The 7,014-nt window shown below is 37.7% G+C and overlaps 1 non-coding gene across 1 annotated transcript; it reads left to right on the top strand.

The window, feature by feature from the left end:
• Nucleotides 1–1,865: 1,865 nt before the first annotated feature.
• On the top strand, nt 1,866–1,938 carry TRNAG-CCC (transfer RNA glycine (anticodon CCC)). The gene has a single exon. It is a non-coding gene; the product is annotated as a tRNA-Gly (tRNA).
• The last annotated feature ends 5,076 nt before the right edge of the window (nt 1,939–7,014 follow it).

Genomic DNA, 7,014 nt, shown 5'->3' with positions numbered 1-7,014 from the left:
CTTGAGTTGAATGATAAAAGAACCTAATTCTTTCTTACTTCAAGCAAGCAAATTAAAAAAAAAAAGGTAAAGTCACTGAAAGGTTTGAATCTAGGATACATGAAAAGTACAGACTAGAAGTTTGAATGTTTCCCTCTCTTCTTAACCTAGCCCAAAGGATGGGATGAAGATTACAAAGCATCTTTTCCTTTTTGAAAACTGAAGTACAGTTAAAAAGTGTTTGGGCTTTTCAATTAAAAATTTTCAAACTTAGAAACTAAATTAAAAAGGACTTAGGATATGACTGCATCTGCAAAGCAAAATGTCCAGTGGTTTCTTGGATGTTGGTTTTTCTATTTTTCATTGGGGAAAAAAATCCCTGTTTTCATTTGATCTTCTGAGTCAAGGGGGTGACTGCAAAAAGCTGGGTATGAGGATTCCTTAAGGTATCAGCAAAGCTTTTCTTCTGTACACAGTTATACATAACACGGCTCATGTTTTGTGTTGCTGTTTTAATGTTGGAAATTGTATTTCACAATGACTTTCATCTGGCTCTTTGGACCAAGAATGACATCATAGTACTGCCAACAGAAAAGAATAAATGTTTCTGGCAGGGGCCCATCCTTTGCTTATCTCAAACCTCATTAACACCAATCAGTTGAGCTGATTATCAACACATACCACAAGTAACATTCTTTAGTAGTTCTCAGTCCTGGGAGTTGAAAAATACAAATGCCTGGGCCCTGCCTGCAGCAATTTTGAGGTAATAGGTTTGGGCTGTGTTTTGTGTATCAGCATTCTGAAATTAGCTCCAGGTGATCCTAAGGAGCAGACAACTGAGTCACCAGTCTAGTCCCCATCTTCTTCTGCAGGGTGACAAAAAAAAAATTTTGTGGACTGCAGAGTTTTTAGATAACCTAGAAATCATCTACTGTCCTTTCTCAAGCAGTTCACTAATTGAGCAGGCAGATCTGACAGTATTAAGAGGAATGACTCCTTCCCATACAGCAAGAGTCAGAGCTGAGCTTCAACTCTGCTCACTTCTAGGCCCTAGTCCTTCCCTACTTAAAGTGTGATCCAGTGGAATTTGTTAGAAATGCAAGATCTCAGCCATACCCCGACCTCCTCAATCAGAGTCTGCTTGTTTTAAAACAACTTCCCCAGGTGGTTGGTACTCACATTCCTGTGAGAAACACTCATCTTAACCACTGCTTAACTGTCACCTCTGAGAGTCAGGAGTTTCATTTACCTCTGTAACTTCAACATCTAGCACAATACCTGGAACTTGGAAGATAACTATTTGTTAAATTTTGACTTCCTTTTTGCTATAATATATGTTAGACATATACTTCTATTAAATAATTTATTATTTGAATTCATGACCTTTATGATACTTTCTCTGTAGTGTTTAGCATTTCATCTTTATGAGCCTTTATTGAGTATCTGCTGTGTATTAGGCACTGCAAATACAAAGGTGAATGAGATACTTTCTGGGAGCTCACCGTCTAGTTGAGGACAAGATAGGGACAATCAACAGATGCGATGATGCTGGGATAAGGGCCACAATGGAAATACTATGGCATAAGAGCCCTCAGTGCTTGCTATGGGAACAGGGAGAAAGAACATTGGGTCTGGTTTTGGGGGTAGTCTTGGATGGTCTTTGGGGTGGCCTAGAGATTTTAAGAGTAAATGAAAGCAAGGTTGACTTTGGACAGCAGTCAGGGGTCAGCCAGGTGTTGGAGGTGTAGGGATGTAGGGTGCACTATTCAAAGGGCATTACAAAGAGATGGAGCACCCCCCACTCAAAGGCTCAGAGTAGAGGCACTTTTACTTTATGTATAAAAATAAAGGGAAAACTACACTTAAGAATGGCTGCTCTTGGGACTTCCCTGGTGGTCCAGTGGCTAAGATTCTGTACTCCCAATGCGAGGGGCCCAGGTTCAATTCCTGGTCAGGGAACTGGATCCTACATGCCACAGCTAACAGTTTGCATGCCGCAATGAAGACCCAGTGCAGCCAAAAAAAAAAAAAAAAAATATATATATATATATATTTAAAAAAATAATGGCTGCTCCTGATAATCCAATGGAGGGAAACGTAGTAGAGATTGGATGGGGGTGCAGAGAAGGGAAGGGGGTTCCTGTATTTATCCACCTGACTCTAGATGTAAAGTTGAAAATACTTAGAAAATCAAGGAACAGCCCAAACATTTTATAGATTGGAAATATTAATTGCATGTTCCCTGGGATGTGCATCACAGAGTGCATTACTGTAGGTGTCCTCCCAGAATTTGGAGCTCTTGTCAGTTCAGTTCAGGCGCTCAGTCATGTCCAACTTTTTGTGACCCCATGGACTGCAGCATGCCAGGCTTCCCTGTCCATCACCAACTCCTGAAGCTTACTCAAACTCATGTCCATCGAGTCTTTGATGCCATCCACTCATCTCATCCTCTGTCATCCCCTTCTCCTCCTTCCTTCAATCTTTCCCAGCATCAGGGTCTTTTCCAGTGAGTCAGTTCTTCATATCAGGTGGCCAAAGGATTGGAGTTTCAGCTTCAGCATCAGTCCTTCCAATGAGTATTCAGGACTGATTTCCTTTAGGATCGACTGGTTGGATCTCCTTGCAGTCCAAGGGACTCTCAAGAGTCTTCTCCAACACCACAGCTCAAAAGCATCAATTCTTCAGCACTCAGCTTTCTGTATAGTCCAACTTTCACATCCATATATGACTATTGGAAAAACCATAGCTTTGACTAGACGGACCTTTGTTGGCAAAGGAGCTCTTGTAATTGTGCTCTTTTGGTCTGTATTCTCAAAACGTCTAATGTTCAAAATTGGCGATAAATCGCAGGCTGGTCGAATCCAGACAGAATCACCCAATTTCAATACCTTGAAGTATCTTCCCTTTTCAAATAAGACTGTGGGTCAGAAATCTTTGTGGTTCGAATAAGACCCATGCCATCCAATATAGTAACTTCCAGCCACATGTGGCCATGGAGTGCTTGAAATGTGGTTAGTCCAAATTGAGTTGTGTGGTAATAATAAAATAGACACCAGTTTTGAAGATTTGTTACCAAAAAATTGTGAAATCTCAATAATATTTTATATTGATTACATATTGAAATGCTAATATTTTAGATACACTTGGGGTTAAAGAAAATGTATTTTTAAAATAATTTCACCTGCGTTTCACTTTTTAAAATGTATCTCCTAGAAATTTTCAAATGATACAGATACATGACTCACATTATATTTCTGTGGGCAGAATTGGCTAGACTATTCCAACCTGAAGATGCTAGCAAATAATTGTTTCTCACTTCTAACCATAGCACACACTCCTAAGTCCGTTTGTGGCTACAGATGACTTGGGAATGGTTTTAGCTTTAAAGTTGTAGAGATATACCTTTTCAATGGTGGTGACAAACTGGGATAAACTCAGGTGACTAACAGGCAAAATCTTGCCTTTATTGAATATTTAAAATTTTTTTCATTTTAGGATATCTTTTAAACATCACTGCAGTTAGTTTTATTTCATGGCTATGCAGGTTTGTGACTTGTCCAACTATTTCCCTCAAATGCCTGAGTAAAATGCCTTTGTCAAATATACCCTCTCTAATCTGTGTTATTTGATGTGCACTAGGTAGGACAGAGCTTTAGGTCCTGTTTTCACTTCAGTGGAGATGTGAAAGTTCCCGTTAATGAGAGCGTTGTGTAAGTGTTTGTGTTTCAAGAAAAAAAAAAAGGCTCCCTGAGTCTGCCTTAAAGCTTTAGATATTCTGTGCAGGGAATAAAGTGACATGCTCAAATTAACTTTGGCCAGACAGATCCACATGATATGAATATAAATGTTCGAGTCTTGCTCAAATTAAAGTTCTTGGTATCAAGGGGAGCTCTTTCTCACTAGTCAAAATCACTGGATCTCACTCTTCTGTTGGAACGAATTGTACATGATTTGCATTGAACTCAAGTATGAGATTTTATTCACTATACTTATTTTAATACATTTTAAAAGGGAACTTCTTCAGTGGTCTAAAGCTTTCAGTCCACATTTCTCTTCTCTGGCTTTTGAGAACTTCAAAAATCTTTCTACTTTTTCACCAATGGTTATGTGGTTAATTGGAAAGACTATGTAAAGAGGCTAGAATTTGAGTCTTGAAGTCAGCAGAAAGGTTTCCATGGCCTATATTCTGGTGATCAGAAGCAGGTCAATTAACCAAAAAAATATCTTTCTAAAGCACCCATTCCTTGAGTTGATATTTCTCCAAAAATAACCTCTCTGAAAGTCAGTTCACCAAAATCCACTTCCCCTATTGAGCAATTCATGAAAAGATCAGTTTGCCAAATCACTAATTCAACAAAGCTTTCCTTCTATTAAGCTTTCCTGAAGTTTATGGCAAATCCTGTTGTATAAGGTGATTGCAGCAACTCTGGGGATATTTTAAAGTTTTAGTGTTAAACTCTTCTTAGATTTCATTTTTACTGCAGCAGTTTTATGTTAACTAGTTGATAGGCACTGACTAAAATTCGGTGTGGGCTTCAGGTTTCCTCAGAGTATTGATCTCAGACTTTTGGAATTATAATGACTGTATTTCAAGGCACACTGTTGTGCTTGTCTTCAAATCAAGACCTTTAATAAATCAGGAGGACAAGGTAAGTTTATGTCATTTTTAATCTGGCTCATTCCCTTTTCTACTTTTTTGGCTCATAGATTGATAAAGCAAATGGAATAGATGCCTTAATATCCCAAACATTTAAAAAGTATCTGAAATGTGAAACATACAGGAAATAACAGCTGATATGGACCTGTCAATGTGCTGCATAGCTGCAGGGCTTATGGCTAGGGCAAAATAAAATTTTAAAAACTTTAAGTTAAGACTAAATACTCAACTAAAATTTTAAGATATAATTTAGTGCTGTTAAACTATCCTGTGCAACTCAATTTGCTAAAAATCTTATAAAATGCAGAAAGGTTATGCCTTCTGTTTCTTTGTTAGTTTGTAGGAATATTTGAGATGAAAGTCTATACCATTTATTATAAGCAGAAGAAAAGAAGTAGGAACACCCAGAAGGGGTTTTATAACAAACCATGTGATTAGGACCTCAAATTTGGCATATACTAGTCACCAATATGGAGTGAATTCAAGTTCCTAAAAAATGTTGCCATGACAACAAAATTAAAATATTCAACTTTAAAAATAATCTTGAAAGCTTTACTGACTATGGATAGTATTAATTGCTATAAAAGCAATAGTTTAAAGCAACAAGCTCTTGATAAATTCAGCTAATTGGTCATTCTTCAATTCATCATTTGGTAAATTGGCCATTTGGTGAATGGATCTGTAGCAAATTACCCTAAAAGTATATGATTTGTGGCAAGTAAGTCACTGTTCTAATTCTCACTTACTTTACTCTATGAATGGGGATGATAAAGATGAGTACCTCTTAGGAATCTATGAGGATTAAATAAAATAACGTATGTTACCTTACACTTAGCTTAACAAATGTTATTTCTTTTCTCTTGGAATGACAGTCCACCTGTGGCTGGGCCACTAACCAACTGTGTCAAATGATGCCAATTTTGGGGGTCTTAGTTTTCTTTAAAGTAAAGGGATCTGACTAAATTGTCTCTACGATCCCCTTTCATCCAAATAACTTTATGCTGTTAAAAACAAATGCTGGCCTGCTGAATCAAGTTCTGCTTAGATTCCAAAATTTCTGAGGTAAGGACAGAGCTCAGGAATTAAGTAGTTGAGTCACTGGGTGCTAAATTGTGATGAGCCTCTGTGAGTTGTTGCTGGGACCCTGAATATTTTACAGTCTCAGAAATTCCAAGGTGATGTGCTTTACAGCAACCCTGTAGGAAAACAAGTTTTTTTTCTATGTAAGCCCTGGATTGAAGCTGTGTGGAGGGCTGAACCTGACCATGTGGATATCTCTGGGTGACCCTTGGCTTCGAAGAGATGTCTGAGTATCAGTTCAGCTCCAAGAGGCCCTCCTTATTGATGTACATAGAGTATGGAGGGTTTACTAGGGGAGCCTGAAACCTGGCTGGGTACCTACTAGCATGTATAGTGACTGTGAGGGACCTGTTGGTTTCTGTTCCTTTGAATTCTACTCTGGGCTTTTTGTTACTTAGTATTGTGCATTTCTTTGCTATCCTAAATAGTCTTTGATCAAAATGAGATAAGCATACACTTGACTGTATTACAGCATCCGAACATTTCTGTGCATAACCAGTCTTTATTCTGACTGGAGCATGTCATATTTGTGAATTCAAATTAGTTAGAATAATAAATTAAAAAAAAAAACTTTTTTAGAGCAGACCAACAAGCTTCTATTGAAAATAGCAATTTCCTAATTTAAAATGCTATAGAAAAACAACTCTTTTCTCTTTGATATTGTACAATGTTAGAGGTTTTCCCTAAACACAGCAAAGTTTCCAAATGTACTGATTGTGTATCTAGTCAATGCTATATCCTTGGACCAGCTGCATTTCCCTCCATGATTTCAACTCTATCTTCGGGACTTTTAAACAAAGTAAAAAGCACATACTTTCTTTACATTTCCTTCCATAAAATGCAGCACAAATCTGACTACATTTACTCAGGGGAAAAAGAAAGAGACATCTCCATGCTCTAGGAACCATTGACAGAACATATTGCAATCTTTTCATTAAGTTCACACAAAATGAGGATTTAACGCATGGGCAAAACAGCCCTCCCTAGAGGCTCCATTGCCCATAATCCCACCTTGAAGATAGCTCCATATTAATTGTTGCAGCCAAGTGGACACGGAGTTTTACTGCTTGGCACTCCCACTTCACAGATAACTAACTGCAATTGTGAAAACCTTTGTTTTTCATTTTCTAACACATTCTTGTTCAAGCAAATATTTCATATGTTTGTTTAAACCCAGAAGATCCATATGGATCAAGCTAGACATTTATTTTCCTGTATTCCCTTTACTGTATTTTGATCATAAATGTATGACTTTTAGAATATCTGAAAGGGCATATAGTTGCAAGTATACACACACA

The sequence above is a fragment of the Giraffa tippelskirchi genome, chromosome 4 (assembly GCF_054371585.1).
Source record: "Giraffa tippelskirchi isolate mGirTip1 chromosome 4, T2T-mGirTip1v1.2.pri, whole genome shotgun sequence".
NCBI classification, from domain to species: Eukaryota; Metazoa; Chordata; class Mammalia; order Artiodactyla; family Giraffidae; genus Giraffa; species Giraffa tippelskirchi.
This window is presented reverse-complemented; position numbering and strand designations above follow the sequence as displayed.